Source organism: Chionomys nivalis, chromosome 7 (assembly GCF_950005125.1).
Source record: "Chionomys nivalis chromosome 7, mChiNiv1.1, whole genome shotgun sequence".
NCBI lineage: Eukaryota > Metazoa > Chordata > Mammalia > Rodentia > Cricetidae > Chionomys > Chionomys nivalis.
In genome coordinates this window covers 18,445,859-18,462,121 of record NC_080092.1, presented here as the reverse complement: position 1 = coordinate 18,462,121, position 16,263 = coordinate 18,445,859, and the positions used below count along the sequence as shown (strand labels likewise).

Genomic DNA, 16,263 nt, shown 5'->3' with positions numbered 1-16,263 from the left:
CTATTGGGAGTTAGAGGCATTGGTTGCCCGTTGCATGCATTCTGTGGACAAATCAATACACAAACGTTAGAGGCATTGGTTGCCCATTGCATGCATTCTGTGGACAAATCAATACACAAATGAGTTGTCCAGTTATTCAATGTATAGGCTATGTGCATTAAGTCCTGAGTATATGTCAGGGATGACCTGGATTCCTAAGAGATCTACATTACCAATGAGAATCTGCCACCCTAAGAGATGAAAGGGTCTGTCTCTAGCCACACAGAAGTGATGAGACTTGGATCTAGGTTGACATAAACTTGAATACTTGTGCACATGCCATGATGCCACAGATTCAGCAACCAATTGTTAGAATACCGGCTACGCATTTCCCATATGCTAGCCCTAAGTCTTCCAATAGGCATGACCGTATTCATTCATTATTTATTTGTTTTGATGAGAAAAAACAGGTAATTTGCTGAAGGGCACATTTTGAATTCAGATTGCATTGCCTCTAAAGCCTGGGGTCTTTTCTACCATACTTGATGCCCGTGCAAGTTAATTTGATTTTTTAAAGCAGGTATTAGCTTTGGTCTATTTTCATGAGCATCCTACAGAGAAATGCATAGCTCCTGCCCTCAAGAAACTTATAATCTAGTTAAGAGATTGGGTTCCACAGAACAAACAGCACCAGTAATGAATATTAATATATGGAAGTAAAGGTTTTTAAACATACATGCTATGATTTCTTCCTTGGAGAGAAGGGATCTCCTGGCCCTGCCCATGAATCTAGACTAGTTTCTGTGGCCAAATAACAATAACAGAAATCCCTGAATTCTAGGAGCATAGAAGCCTGAATCCGGAATGGTATCCTCGGGTGAGTGTCTAAGTTGTACTTCCCTTCTTGGGATTCCTCTAGGTAAGAAATAAGCTTGCCCTAAAGACATCACATCGTGCTGTGCTGGAAACTCAGGCCACTATGGTCCTTAGCTGGAACCGAGTCCAGCCTCATTCATCCCAGTTGAGGTGCAGACCTGAGTTTCCAACGGTCAGCACCATTCTACTCCTCTTGTCCCTTTAAAGATGAGGAAACTGAGGCTCAGGGGAATTGAGTTATCACCTTCCAAGCTTCTCCCAGCCATTCCAGAACCTCGAGCTGGAAGCACAGATCACAGATGCGCCATCTCCACTGAAGCTCGCAGAGCACAATAAAATGGTTACTGTTCATGTGCTCAATCTCAAGGAGGCCGGTTTCTTAACTGGCTATTTAAGGTCAGCCCTGTCCGCTAAGATGGATAGGGGCTATCTCATCTGGACTTCTAAAAACACAGTGGAGCGGATCACTGGTAAAGAGCAGGCTCAAGATCGCTTAGCTAGTGAGAACATTCAGGTGAGGGTCACACTAACTCCAGCATCGGGACTTGGAGCCGCTATGCCACAGAGGAGGAAAAATGATGTCTTTGTATAAAAACCTACAAAACCCCTAGCCAATCCGTTTAAAGCAACATCGACTGCTATTTTTGAAACTAAACATCTTTTTCTTTCTTAATTTCAGAAGGCTTACTGTGGAACTGAGCTAATTATTTGAGCCTTAATCAAGGACCAGCCACTCCCTGAAGCAGCTGTCCTGGCCTCTCTCTTGCCTCTAGAAAGTCCCAGGGGTTCGTTGGCTATTGGCACAGAGCTAAATCCCAACTCCCAGCCCTCAGATGCAAAGATGCATAGGGCTGGAGGAATCTCTGGAGTTCGTCCAGCCTACCTCTCTCATCACTTCTGAAGAGCAGGAAACTGAGGCCCAGAGGTGAAGGGACTCATCCAAGGTCACACCGTGTGTCAGAGGCATGGCTAGGTCTCCAGGTTCCCAGGCAAGCAATCCTTCTAATCCACCATTCTGCTGCTGCTAAAATTTGTGCAGATCCTCCTCCCTCAGCTCTCCCTCCTCTTGACAGAGCTGCTTCCCCTACACACCACTACACACAGTCACATTTGGCAGGAGGCGCTACCAGCCCTGCTCTGCTTGTGAAATGCTAGTTTGCAACCGGGCCTCTTGGTTCTTTAGCAACACACAAAGAAAACTGTAGCACAGTCTCCTTGGAAGAAGTTTCTTGTTTTACAGACAGGGAGAGGGCTTCCTGTCTAAATGTGACTCCAATCAGCATACAGCTCCAGCTGGGAAAGAACCAGAATGTACTAGAAGGGCACAGGGCAGGGAGAAGCTTGGTGAAATTTTCAGAAAGGATAAAAATGCACGCCTCAGCCTAAGCATTGCAGATTGGTCGGTGTCTTGTGGTGGAAGTAATGAGCTGGGCTTGGAGGGACTGGGATGAGTAAGCGCGTCCATGGAGCAACTGCCCTTCCCAGTTTGGATTCCTGCTCCTGGCCTTACTCCCACTATCTTCTTCCTTGACCTTTTCCTCATCTAGGATCTTCCCCTTCTAGAACCTGAGCCAGCCAGAGCTTTGATGCTGATAGCCATACTGTATAACAAACCCACATTTCCACGGGGGCTTCTTCTACTGGTTCTGGACCAGTTCCTATTCTCTGGAATGAATGTGGTTCTTTCACTGTCTCCTCAGTTTCCCAGACTGCAAAAGGTTTCTTGTGGTTCTGGGTGATCTTGTCTAGGGCCCAAATATTGACATGGAAACAGGGAAATGCCTTGTGCTGGCAGATTCCAGTAATAGCCCGGGTGTCCTTCTGTTATCTCCCCGAAGACATTTATCCTTCAAGGTGGACTGAGTTTGATAGGGAGAGGGTAGACCAGATGATCCTAAGAGTCTCCCAAAGCTTGAAAATCTCCCAATTCGGGGAAGGAAAGAGGTACTGGAGGAATAGAACCCAGTTCTCTGTCAGAAATCCGGAGCTCATAAGCTGGTATCAGATGGGGAAAAGTGCCAGCTTCAAGCAGGAGGAAAGGAGTGGACATTGCTCACAGTTACTGCAAACCAGGATTCATCCATCCCGCTTTGTGAAAACAAAAACTGGGATTTCTTTACTTATTTACTTATTTTGAGACAGGACCTCACTATGTGGCCCAGACTAGCCTGGAACTCAAGGTTGCCCTGCCCCAGTCTCCCAAGTGCTGGGACTCAGGCCTGTGCAGCCACACCTGGTCATTCTTTTATCCTTAAAGGACTGGTAAGCACTCATGAGATCTGCCCTCAGACACAAACCTAGTGCACAAGGAGGGACTGCATAGAGAAACTGTCTACGTGCAGGTTCTCAGCTCCTGTTCCCCTTACACCCTGCCTTTCCCGTAGTCTATCTAGCTCCTAACCAACCTGCCCAAAGAACCCATTCCAGTCCAAAGCCCACTCTCCTGCCCTCCCCAGGAAAAAGTCCCACTGCTTAGGAGAAATCACGTAAAGGGGGGGGGGTGTCACCTTGAAACAGTGTCCAGTGGTTTAGCTCCATGTGGGGAAGGCGGCTGTATCTGCTCATGGCCTCAAATGGGATTACACTGTGTGTCAATGTTTATGGAAATACCTCTCAAATAAGGTCAGTGTTCTATGCAGTTAGTGCTAATAAAATGCACAACCTGCCGTTAGTATTCAGGCATCTGTACTGGCCTGCCCTTGGGGTCCTGACAGGATCCACCCTCAGCTGCAGCCACTAAGAGCACCCCTGTGCACACTTGGTATGTTCCCTTTTGAAAGGTGGGCTTTGCCCGCCTCCTGTCTCTTCCACCCCTTCCCTCCCCATCTCTTTCTCTTCGGCCACTCCTGTCCCCAAGGACCCATCGCTGCCCCCTTCTCTGCCCCTTTTCTCTCCTTTTCCAATAACCTCCTCTGTGGGCCTTGTTGCAGGGTGTGACTTCTCTTCGCTGTGTTTTTTAAATTACAACATCTGCTCTGTTTGCCAGCTAACCACAGAGACGATCTTCAGTACTTTACTGGGTAGGATTGTCCTCAGATTTAATATTTTCCCCATAACCCTATTTTAATTCCACTCGTACTTTTTTTTTAAAATAATGCGTGGGGTTTTCTATATCTCATATATACTAACAGAGACGAGTGGGACTTGCTGTGTTCACCAGTGATTCTGGAAGACTTACTGCAACATCCTTCAATGATCCTGTACCTCTCCCATCCCGGTCCACCCACCTGAACTAGCATGGAGTCTTATTTTCCTACTATCTTGAAGTGCCCTGAGAGAATGGTTCAGTTACCTTAGGCATTTTGATAAGAGCCATTTAGATCACCCTTCAGCTGGCTTTACCCTTCGTGTTCATCACTGTTTCAGTATGAAGTGTCCCACAAAAGGTTTGTAGCTTAGGGCTTTGGCTGCAGCTAGCATTGCTATTCTGGTAGGGTCTGGAAACTTCAGGAGGTGAGTCTCAGTTGGGATGAAGGAGTAGGTCACTAAGGTCCAGTCCGCACAGAGAATATCATCTCTGGTGCCTTCCTCTCTTCCTGTCCATCATCAGACGAACAGCCTCCTCCCTGACATGTTCTTACTACCATGTCCTTCCTCGGCACAAGATCAGAAATACCAAGATAAACTGAACTCTCTGGAACTGTGCACCAATGTCAGGCATCTGGTAATGGGGGTGAGAAGAACCTGTCTGATGCATCCTTGTTTGATCCCATCATCTTGAACACCGCCACTTAGATATCACAGGTTAAGGCTGAGAGTTCTCGGCACTCACCCAGGGGAGTTGCTGTGGGAGCAAGACTATTTGCATTTGTGAAAGATGTCTTTGGTTAAGTAGAAAAGAATCTGGAACTGAGTTGAAAGACACTGGGGACTCCAAGGAAGGTTTTTAAGTTTTCTGAATTTCCTCACCTAAAGAGCAAAGATCCTAAAGTAAACCCCATCATCCTCCAGATACAGGATGCCCTGGTTCAAAGCACAGGACTGAATGGAAGAGACTTCTGCAGCAATATGGTCTCATTCAGACCTTATGTTGGCTCTATCAGATAAGCCCTCTCCCTACCATTCCTCAAGCGACAGATGAGGTGACAGAGATGCAGAAAGGTGCGTCTGCAGGTAGATATTGAAGCAAACTGCAATCCGATCTAGATCTACTTACTTAGTGTTACATCTAAACGGTACTCCCCGCTAGTTTCTCATTAGCATCACTCAGAAAAACCCCTATGTGGAATGGTTTCTATCCATATCGCAGAAGTGGGCAGAAGAGGAACGAACACACTCACACACACACACACACACGTAATCAGAATATTAGATAGTTTAGAAACTTTTCCAATAAATCTTCCGGGGACAGCTCTCCACAGAAACCACCATTAACATGATTCTCAATGACAGATTATTCTGCTCCATTCCCTGCTTAGAGTGAGTGGGCTCAGGAAAGTATCCTAATAATTCATCACTTACAGAGCTCAGCTCTGCAAAACCCTTACCCACGGCTGTGGCATGATAAAGGCCTGCAGATGGCCAGGAAGATGAAGTGTGAGGTTCTTTCCAGAACAAAGCCATGAGTTCACTGCAAACCTTCAGTCTCTTGCGAAGGCTAAAATCACAAAGATCCTCCCAAAACCTACTCTCAGGACCTGGATCTCCAGAGGCAGTAGTCCAAAAGCTACCACAAGTAGGGAGCAATGTGGGGGGCCATCAAAGGCAGGAAGCCAAGCTGGAAAGGTTAATGCAAGACCAGGAGTGGGTCAGGGAAACCTTCATGGTCAAGATATAGACCATGCCATGCACATCTGGCCTGACCTCCATGTCCTGTAGACACAGTAAAGGCATACACTCATTCTAGAGGTCAGGGGAGCATGCAGTAGATACATCTGGTAGCCGACGGGAGCTCAGCGGCTGAAAATTTTTAATGGGAGACAAGGTGGGTGGTTAAACATGTTGGCAGACTTTCAGGACCCATAAGGCACACTGCTGCCAAAGTGTGGGATGAACCAAGAGTCAGTAACCAGGGATGATGCTTCAGATGAGAGACGAGGAGCCTGAGCCTGCATAAACAGGGACGGGGCTTACACAGACGAAATCACTTTCTACTCCAGCCAGGAGGTACCTCATGTCCACGCTGTTCTGGCAAGATCTGCTATCAACAGGCAGCCCAGGGAACACAGCCAGAAGAAGGTAAGTAGCAGACTAGCGGGACAAATCGGTGGGTAAAGACCCTGGCTGCCTGGTCCAGAAACCCAAGTTCAATTCTTGGAATCCACACACTGTAAAGAGAGAACTGACTCCCCCAAGTTATCTTACACACACACCACACACACACAAATAAATAAATGCAAATTTTTTTTAAAAAGGAAGTGGCACATGTAACCAGGAAGAAACACAAACTCCGCTAAAATATGAATACATAATTGAGCATGAAAACAAACGTCAACAAGGTTCTTCAGACTCTTCTTGGAATTTTATGCCCCTGCTGTCATGCAGATAGGTTTGAGTGCATTCTCCAAAGGGTCAGAAGTTCATTTCAGAGCGTGGCAATACTGGGATGGTTTGGGATGGGATGGGATGGGATGGGATGGGATGGGATGGGATGGGATGGGATGGGACGGGACGGGACGGGACGGGATGGGATGGGATGGACTTTAAGGTGGTGTGTCACAGAACGTGTCAGTTAGGTCTCAGGGTACTGTCTTTGAAGGAGATTAATGTAGTTCTCATGGGATCTCCTTAGTTCCCATGAAAATGAACTTTCATAAGAAAGTAATCATGATCACTCCGTGGTTTGCTTTCTGGCTTCGCTATGTGGTCACTCCCTTTTACACACATCCCTAATCATACTGTCACTCACCACGGTAGCCAGAAGTGTGATGTTTTAACTTTGAGTTTCTAGAGCCATGAGCTAAATTCATGTCTTTTCTCTATATATCACTAGCCTCATCTCTATGCTACAGCGATGGAAAAATGGAATCCAAACTTTTTTTTTATAGTCTTAAACTGTCTTCCTCACTCTCTGGGGATTTTATAGTTGTATTGACAAATACTATATTGATATCCTTCCTAAGATTTTATTGATAGCTTCCAGGCTAAGATCCCCGATACATAGAAAAAATTCCCCAGGAAGAATCCACACATTCTGAAGTGGGCTCAGGTCATCAACTGGGAACCTCTGTGACTCTGTACCACTCTCCCTTTCTACGCAAGGAAAACCTATTTATCCTTCAAACTGAGATTCAAATGTCGCATTCTTCCCGAAACTACACATGATTGCTCTTTCCCACAAGACATCCAAGTCATACATATCATGCATCAAAACGTGTTCAGTGAGTCAAGTCTGATACTGTTGCTGCCACCACTGCCACCTCCTCCCTTCTCCCTCCTCCTCCTCTGCTACCTCCTCCCTTCTCCCTCCTCCTCCTCTGCTACCTCCTCATTGCCTTCCTCTGAGTTATTTTTTCAAAAGCAAGTAAAGAAATACAGGGAACTTTCAGGGTTGGGGAAGAAACAGCATGGCCACTGGTTACCCTGCAGTCCCTGACCAGCAACCCTCTCTTGATCGTAACTGGGGATATTGCTCCCAAACATATTCTCATCTGTGAAGTTGGGGAGTACCTCTACATCCCTGGAGTAATTATTAGAATGGTAAAGTAAAGTGTGAGGCCAGGGCTCAGTGGCAACTCTTGTTCTGAGGGTGTTTATTGTTACTTACTGAGTTCTCTTTGATCTCTCCTCCATCCTATCTATCCCAAGAACTACACAGGTGAACATGCCCATGTCAAAGGGCAGGCAAGACTGAACAGTGAAATCGCTGTGTTAAAAAAACTGAAGCAAACTGAGCTTTGCTATTGGTAAAAGGGATTGAGTCCTCGGGCCAACGTATTTACCAGGAGAAGCCAGCATAGGCGTGGGCATGCATGTGTGCGAGCGTACACGCATACACACCCCACGTCCCATGCTGGTAGGGGTTCTGGTACCAGTCTAAAAGGAAGAGGATAAAGATAAAGTCATGGCAGACAGTCCCTTGAGAAACCAGGAGAGTTACGGCTCTTATATATGACTTTGCTGGTTCCTAGCTGGTATGCAGCATTATTTTGACAGATTCTAGAAGCTTTAATAGGTGGTACCCAGCTGAAAGAAAATCACTGGAGCTGTATCTTCCTCTGGCCCTTCCTGTATCACCTCTCTCTGCTTGCTGTCCACCATGACGTGAGAGGCTCCACCATGCCTTCCCTGCATGAAGTTCTGAGTCCTCTGAGACCAGGAGCCAAGTTAACCTTACTTCCTAAAGACAAACTCCTGGGTCACAGTGACAATAAGTCTACTTCACAAATTTAGAGGAAATTCAGCAAATCAATAAAGCACTAGTTATAAATTATTTTAGGGTAATAAAACCTCAATTTTAATGGGGGTGGAGTTTTTTGTTGTTGTGTTTTTGTTTGGTTGCTTTTTGTTTTTATTCTGAGTCAGGGTCTTGTGAAGGCCAAACTGGTCTGGAACTTACTTTGTAAGAAAGACTGGTTTTGAACTTGCTAGATTTCTGAGGCTGGCCTTGAACTCACAATTCTCCTGCCTCAAAGTGCTGGAATTAAAAGTGCAGGCTACCACACCATGTAGACCTCAGTGTTTTTATCCACCATAGACAGAAAGAACAGGCCATGTATGTGATCCTACAACCCAGACACTTTCCAAAGGGTCGGAGAGTGGGCTCGGAGGTTAAGAGTATACACACTGCTCTTGTAGAGAGGACTTGGGTTTGACTCCCAACATCCACATAAAATGGCTCATAATCACTCCCAAATTTAGCTCCAGAGGCTCAGGTGCCCTCTTCTGGACTCCAAGGGCACCTGAACTTACAAGCACATAGAATAAATCCATTAAGAGACTTGGAGAAACAAATGTGTCCGCTGACTCTAAAGACAAGTCAGACCCATGGGCATGCTCACTGAAATTTCCGAAGAGTAGGCAAGGAGAGGGTAACCCAAGCGGCTGATCTGCAAAGGAGTAGCTCAAAATAGAAAATGTTCCTGAAAAACCTAATGAAATGAAATCATTTGCCAGTATTTAATTAGGATAATGCACAGAGTCGCTCTTAGATATCTAAAAACTAACTGAAAAGCTCAACACAAAAGTGCCCGCCTATGGTCCTAGCACTCGGGAAGCGGAGGCAGGAGGATTTTGAGTTTGAGTCTACCTTGAGCTACGTGGTGAAAAGCAAGGGTTGGGGTTGACTACTCAAATCTAGACAGCTAATAGTAAGAAAGCATCAGGGAAGGCTGGGGAGCTATGAAGGAGGCAGTAATAAGCCGAATCAGAATAAGCCATCCAGGCTTAACTGCACTAAAGACTGGGGGGCGGCTGGGCTCTCTGCAAATATAAAGATCTGAGTTCAGGTCCCCAGCACTCACATAAAAAGTCCATTGTGGCAGTGTGTGCCTGTGACCCCAGCCTGCAGGGAAGGAGGACACAAGAGAAACCTTGGAGCTTGGTGGCCAGTCAATACAGCCCTGTAAGTGAGCTACAGGTTCAGTAAGAGATCCTTCTTCATCAAAGAAAGAAAAGAACCCTCTGGAAGGAACTGCTATCCACCCCTGGCCTCCACAAGCACCTATGTGCACATATACATACACATACACTCCCACAAACTCAAATGCATTGGCAGAACGGGGCTTGGTGGCTCCTGCTTGGAATCCTGCAATTCTGAGGATGGTGGCAGAAGGATTGTGAGTTCAAGGCCAGCTGGGAACACTGTCAAAAGCAAACAAAAGAACCACCGATGGAAGTCAATTCAGATAATAATCGGAATGTCAAAAGTCTTTCCCAAACTGAAAATTCAAAATCCAGAACGCTTCAAAATCCAAAACTTTCTAAGTATAGGCATGATCCAATCCCATAACTAGAAAATTCCAACCATAGACTTTATGAGCAAACATACTGTTTCAAGTGGCCTTCAAGGTCCATGTACAATGCGTACAAAAGACACAAATGTACTTTGTGGTTTTATCCAAGTCCCATCTCTAAGACAGTCTTCTCTCTCTCCCTCTCTCCCTCCCTCCACATCTCTGTCTCTCCCTCTCTCTCCTCTCTCAATATATATGCAAATACCTTAAAACCCGAAAAACTTCAAAAATCAGAACCATTTCTGATCCCAAGCATTTTGAAAGAGGGTGACTCAACCTATACAGTCAAAGGAAATCCCCAGAGGTCGAGAGCTGGGAGTGGGAGCAGGGCCTGTGCTAAAGCCGCAACACATACAAAAAGGTTTATGGAAAGAAACAGAAGCCCAAGTAACTGGGGAGAGACACAACAGCAATTCGAAGTGTGAAGACCTGTCGTTCAGACAAAGGATGTCCCCTGCCTCTGTGTAAGGACAGTCTGTGTGAGCTTCTCTCGACCCCACGTGAAGAGAAAGGTCCTGCTGGGACTAGTTCAGGGAAAAATGAGTTCCTCATCACAGGATGTAGAGAGTCAGGGATGTGGGTTGTTTTTCCCCTGTGCAATGCTGGTGGAGGACACGGTGGGAACTTGAACAGGGAACCCCTGGCAACCCTGCCAACCATAACTTTTCCAGAGCAGGCGTCTAGCGAGCATTCTCAGGAAGGAGTAGAGTCCACAGGAATTACAGAAATAATGACAGGAATGTCATGATGGGTGGTCCATATCCCAGGATGTGTCTGTGAGTGCCCTACTCCAGGATGTGTGTGTGAGTTAACCCAATACTCCCAGCACCTTATAAAGAAAGGGGGTTCTAAAGCAGAGCCTGGTGGTATATGAACTGAATCCCAGCATGCAGGAGGCAGAGGCAGGAGGATCTTTGTGAGCTGGAGGCCAGTCTGGTCTACATAATGAGTTCCAGACCAGCCAGAGCTACACACAAAAAGGAATAACAATCCCATTACAACCCAGAAGATGGGTGTCATCAGAGGGAAAGCCAGGACCTAGTTTTGCCTGGCTCTGGAGTTCACATCTTTACCTATAAGCATTTCCCACCTCCCATCTGCTCACTATTGAGGATTCTCAATTACACCCCTTGACCAATTCCTCCTGGGGACCACCGTATCAAACACAGAAAGTGCCACACGATGGGGGAGACTTACAGCCTCCTGGCGGCCTGGCAGCCAGCAGCAAAATTACAAAAGACAGTCCTGGTCTGTAGGACACCGAGCAGAAGCATCTTGCCACGAGCCTCTCCCTGAGCAAGGCTGAATTCCACAGTGGATCGAGGAGAAAGCCTTAGAAATGGGCCTGGGGCACCCACAGGACACCCACAGGGCACTGATGCACCCTTTCCTTGCATCATCGATGTGAGTTTCTTTCCTAGTTTTTCTTTTTCTCAGCATTTCTTTAGGGGGAAAAAAAGCACGGTTAAAACCATCTTACAGAGTGAGAGTGCCACGTGCTAGTAAATACAGCTGTTTCATGTAAAAGCAGTATGGGAGGCAGACACCAGGAACCGGTAAAAGGGTGTTTAGAGAAAGACAGACGGACACTGAACACCCAAAGTCTGGACCACGAATTCCTCATGAGGCTCTAGCCTACCCCTCCTCTAAATAAAGAAATAAAATACATTCTCTATTTAAAGAGAACACAAAGCAGTTTATCAATGAAAAAGATAAAAAACTGTTTCAACTGTAATCCCTTCTGCATGGAACAAAGGCCAACCTGGGTTCAGCTGCTGGAGAAGGACGGAGAGACAGAAGTAGAGAGGAGACCAAGCAAGAGTGTATTAGGCATAGCCCACAGCCCATGTGCAGGCAATGAGTCTGCCTCCACAGGGCTTAGTGTTGGAACAAAATTTAGAGCGAGCATCTTAAGCCATCCAGCTGGACAGAGACTCGGATGAGCAAAGGGAGACACAGCCATAGCCTGACTGTTACAAGACTGTGGAGGCCTCCTATGTGCCAGGTACCGCATAGCACTTCCTAGACACAATCATCTTAATCCTTCCGAGAGGGAATGGGTATTATGCATACTTTACAGCCGGATAAATTGCAGTTGGGTAAATAATCACAGCCACAATGATGAGTGAACAATATGGAAGGCACCATGCAGAGCGCAGCGTGCGGATTGCCTCGGGCTGTGTTCACATTCCCACGTGACTATAATCCCTGTGTTGCAGGTATGGGAATGAGGTACAAAAGGGATTAAAGAGACTGCAGTCCAGAGCAGCACGGCAGCAGCAAAGGTGCAATGGCAAGCATGCATGTCACAGAACAGGATTCCAAACCTAAGCTTCCAGTCCAAAGCTGCCAGAACCCGTGCCCAAAACACTGTGTGGAGGGTCTAAATCCTTGCCTTCCTGGCCACCAATTTAGGCAAAAGATTCCACTGTCCCCACCCACCCTTTTCACTTTCCTGGGTGTGGTGGGGATGGAGGGTGTGAACTCAGACAATAGACAGAACAACAGAGAAACAAAATAACAGCGAAAATGGGGGTCAGAATAGAAAACCCAGACAACTGGCAGAAACAAAACTTAATAATGACCCTACACATACACATCAATTAATGCCAGAAGAGCAGCAATCAAAAACCACAGAGGCTCAGGATGCCACTGATGAGTTCCTGATTAGAAAGTCCTGTGGCAGAAGTAGTCAGGATCCCTGGCTCATTCCACTGGCACGTGCACAGTAGGAGTGTTGCGATGTTGCTAAGCAACGCCTGGCAACTAGACCAAGTGGATCATGCAGTAAGAGTCTTGGGGGGGGGGCAACTCTACCAAGGCAATAATTCTAGTTCATGAAATTCAAATTTTAGATAGCAGTATCTCATGTAATAGATTACTAGGAGGTAGCCCTTGGGCTCCCATCAAAATGCAAATCTGTAATAGCTCATCTTGCCCTTGTGTTTTTGAGGTTCATGAGCTTTTTATTCAACATATAGTTGTTAGAAACTTCTTAAGTGCCAGGCACCAGCCTAGGTACAGAGGAGGACTGTGGCAGCTCACAGGTGAACTGTGTACTACATAAGGAAAAATCACAAAGGCTACACCAGAATCCTACTGTTAAGAGGTACAGCAATCCACAAAGTTGTACGGCACCCTGGAGGAAGGTGCCCTCCCTGCTCTATAGGCTACCCGGGAGAGCCCTGTGCCTCTCTGAAAGGCCACATCACCATGGTTGGTTCAAAGAGGCCACATAACTTGACAGACTGTCCCTGGTCCTCTGAGCTGGCCCTGAGGGCTGGGAGTACCAGAATGCAGGGTTTGGCTGTTGAGCATCTTGGAAAGTCTCCCACTTGACCTCTGGACCTCTGTGGTCAAGTGGGGGAAAGCCTACGACACGGTGTCGGTTTTTATTGGACCCAACCACCGGCAAAGCTTGCTGTCATCTGGAGTGATGGAGAAAATTAAGTTACCACATTCTCACGTTTCAGACTCTCGCCCGCTCTCCTTCGCAAACAGGAAATGTTTATTTAAATACAGCAGTTTCCAGCATGTTCTGGAGCTGAGTGGAAAAAGCAAAGATGTCCACTTTTGCTCCCACTGCCACCACCTAGCTGTGGGTGAGAGGTGGGCCTAGGCCTGCCTCAGGGCAGGACCGGGAGAAGGGGCCCCACATGAGGGTTCATTTTCATGCAGGCTGAGGCTGTGGTTGGAGAAGAATTACATCTGTGGGTTCCTTTTGTACTCAGAAGGGCAAACGCAACATCTGTTTACCCTGCACTCCCTGGTAAATGTTTTGTCTCAAGCACCGCCATTGACTTCCTCTCCTCCCAGGGCCTCTGTCTTTGCTGCTTGGATAATAAATGACACCAAATTCTCCCCTCCGTTTATTTAGCTTACTTGTGGGTGTTACCTCCTCCTCTAGGAGGGGGAAAACTGTCAGTAGTTTATAAAAGACAGAGGGTTTCCTTTTCTGTGTGATGCGTTGACATTATGAGGGAGAACTTGGAACATAGACAACCCCCCAACTCTGATAGCGACTTAATGATGAACAATTCAGACCCCATTCCTAGCCTGAAGTCAAGTCCAAATGGGGACTACTACATCCTTCTCACTTGGACTGTTCTTAATGTCATATGACTAGGGGAAACTCTCTCTCCCTCTTTCTCTCTCCTTCACAAGAGGCTTTCTGGAGGAAAGTACTGCTTCTTTGTTTTAAAACACAATTTCACCATTTGGGAGAATAGCTCTGCTGATAAAAATCAGTATCCCATGACAGAAGGACCCCCAGGGGACTTAAGGGGTCTTCAAGAAAGGTTCCCACTTCCGACTCTTGCCCACATCCTTTAAGCTGAAGTTTTGGGTTTCTTCTGTCTATCCAATGACTTTATGGACAGGGACAGGAATGCTATAGAAGCTTCAAGCAATGTTTATTGAAAGAGAGAGGGAGAGAGGGAGAGAGAGAGAGAGAGAGAGAGAGAGAGAGAGAGAGAGAGAGAGAGAGGCAGGCAGGCAGGCAGGCAGGCAGAATGTGTGTATGTGTGTGACAAATTTGAAATCCTTAGCATGGTGTGGCTGCATGGTACTATGACGTTCCATCTAAGTCCCTGAGAACCAGGATGGGTGTGAAGGGTTGCTGGTGAGCTGCCCTTGAACCTGAAGTGGCCCAGTACTGCTTACTCTAAAAGGCTACCTCCCGTCTTAGAGAGGAGATATGAGGTCACCAGAGACAGCTCTGTCATATCCATGCACTTAAAGCCAAAACCTTACCAGTGACCAAAGCCGCGCCAGATAACCACAGATAAAAGTGGCACCTCTTCTGCCCATGCCTGGTGGTGACCATGACTACAGTAAGGACACCCGTGGGAATGCCCTTCATCGAGGTCTTTATCGATTGCCTCCAGCTGTAGGGCACATGAGACGTTCTAAGTCACCAGGGTCTCTGGGGGAAGTGGCTGGTGGTACAAGGACTAGTTTTTTGAAAACTTCTGACTAACCAGAAGAGAGAGAGGCCCACTGCCCTGATTTTCCCAGACCGATATCATGATCCTGACTATGGGAAATAGTTTCATGACCCCCAAGAAAGAGAGCTGATGCTAGAGAAAAATAAATGGCGGCAGTCTACACCAAAAGTAGAGGCGACTGGGTGCAGCAGACGCAGCCCAGCTAGACCCTCCCCGCCCAGCACTGTCTGTCTAGAGATCTGGCCCAAACTGACTGGTTCCAAAGAGTCTGCCGACTGGTGAAAGACCTGGGCTTAGAAGCCTGGCAGGCAGCGATTCAAACACTTAACTGTTTACGTGACCAAGAATACATGACAAGATGGAACAAGGCAGAGTAACGAGCTTTGCCTATGTAGGGAACTGGACTGCTGGGGAGCTTCAAAGCGGTACCAGGTATACACAGGGGAAGCACCCACGAAACATTTGCACAGCTTCTGTCTCACTAACTCATCTGTACCACTCACGCGAGGAGGGGAACCTTAGTTAATACACACCTAAAAATACCACTGAAATGAGATTTTTCACTACTACCGTCTAATCCAAAACCTGAATGAAGGTGCAGAGCCTGGATTCTGGCCCTTTTTCCTCTCACTTATTTGCTCTGTTTTCTTGGGCACATTAGTTTACATTTCTGATCCTAATTTCCTGATGTTAATGAAGAAGCAGGCCCAGCCCTCCAGGATTCTACAGTTCAAGCAACAGAACAATCACCGCACTTTGAAAACAACAAACAAAAGAAAACAAGGAAGGCGTTTCTAAGAAGTCTCTGCCTAGACAGCTAGGAAGAGGAAAGGGAAGAGAAGACTGGAGGTGAGGTGAGAAGGGGTGGGTGGCCAGGGAATTCAGCTCCTTCCGCATTTCTCTTGACCCGAAGAAGGAAGGACTGAGGGAGACCGGTGTGCCTAGCCCCAAAACAGGTTGGGAAGAGAGCAACTGGACAGTGCATTGGCTGGAATTCTGACTAATGCACCCACTCCAGGGCTCCCTGCTCCCTCACCCCGCCCCCAACTGTGGACTAAACAGAGCCCACCCCCGAAGTCCAAACTTTGAATTTGGTCTTGAGGATCAAAATGATAAATCTTCCCAAAACGCTGACATAAGAAAAGTAAATATTTGGTTGCACAATTGGGGTTAAAACGAGGGTCAATCCACCCCACTCTCCAAGAGCCTCTCCGCTAGCTGCCAACCCCAGGATCCGAGGCTGAGTGCGGTTTGTAAGATTATAGCGCTAGGTCTCATTTAAAGGGCTGTCAGCATTTCCATTCTCCGGCCAGTTTGGGGAGGCATTTATAACCCAGCCATAAAAAATTCACCCGGGCTGCAACTTGGCATCTCTAAGCTGCGCTCCAGGCAGGGAGGGTGTTGAGAGCACCCACTCAGAATTCGTCCGGTTCTTCAGAAGTTAAGACCTTCACGTACACTCTCAACTTTCCTTGCAAGGACAGCCACACAGCAGCTGGCTCATTCTGATCTCCAAGCGGGTCACGGCTCTTTTTTTTGGGGGGAGGGGGTAGTTCTCTTGGATCTCT

The 16,263-nt window shown here is 47.0% G+C and overlaps 1 protein-coding gene across 1 annotated transcript in view; it reads right to left on the bottom strand.

The window, feature by feature from the left end:
- Slit3 (slit guidance ligand 3) overlaps positions 1–16,263 on the bottom strand; it is a 593,945-nt gene that overhangs the window by 576,662 nt on the left and 1,020 nt on the right. The gene's annotated exons all lie outside the window — the stretch shown is intronic.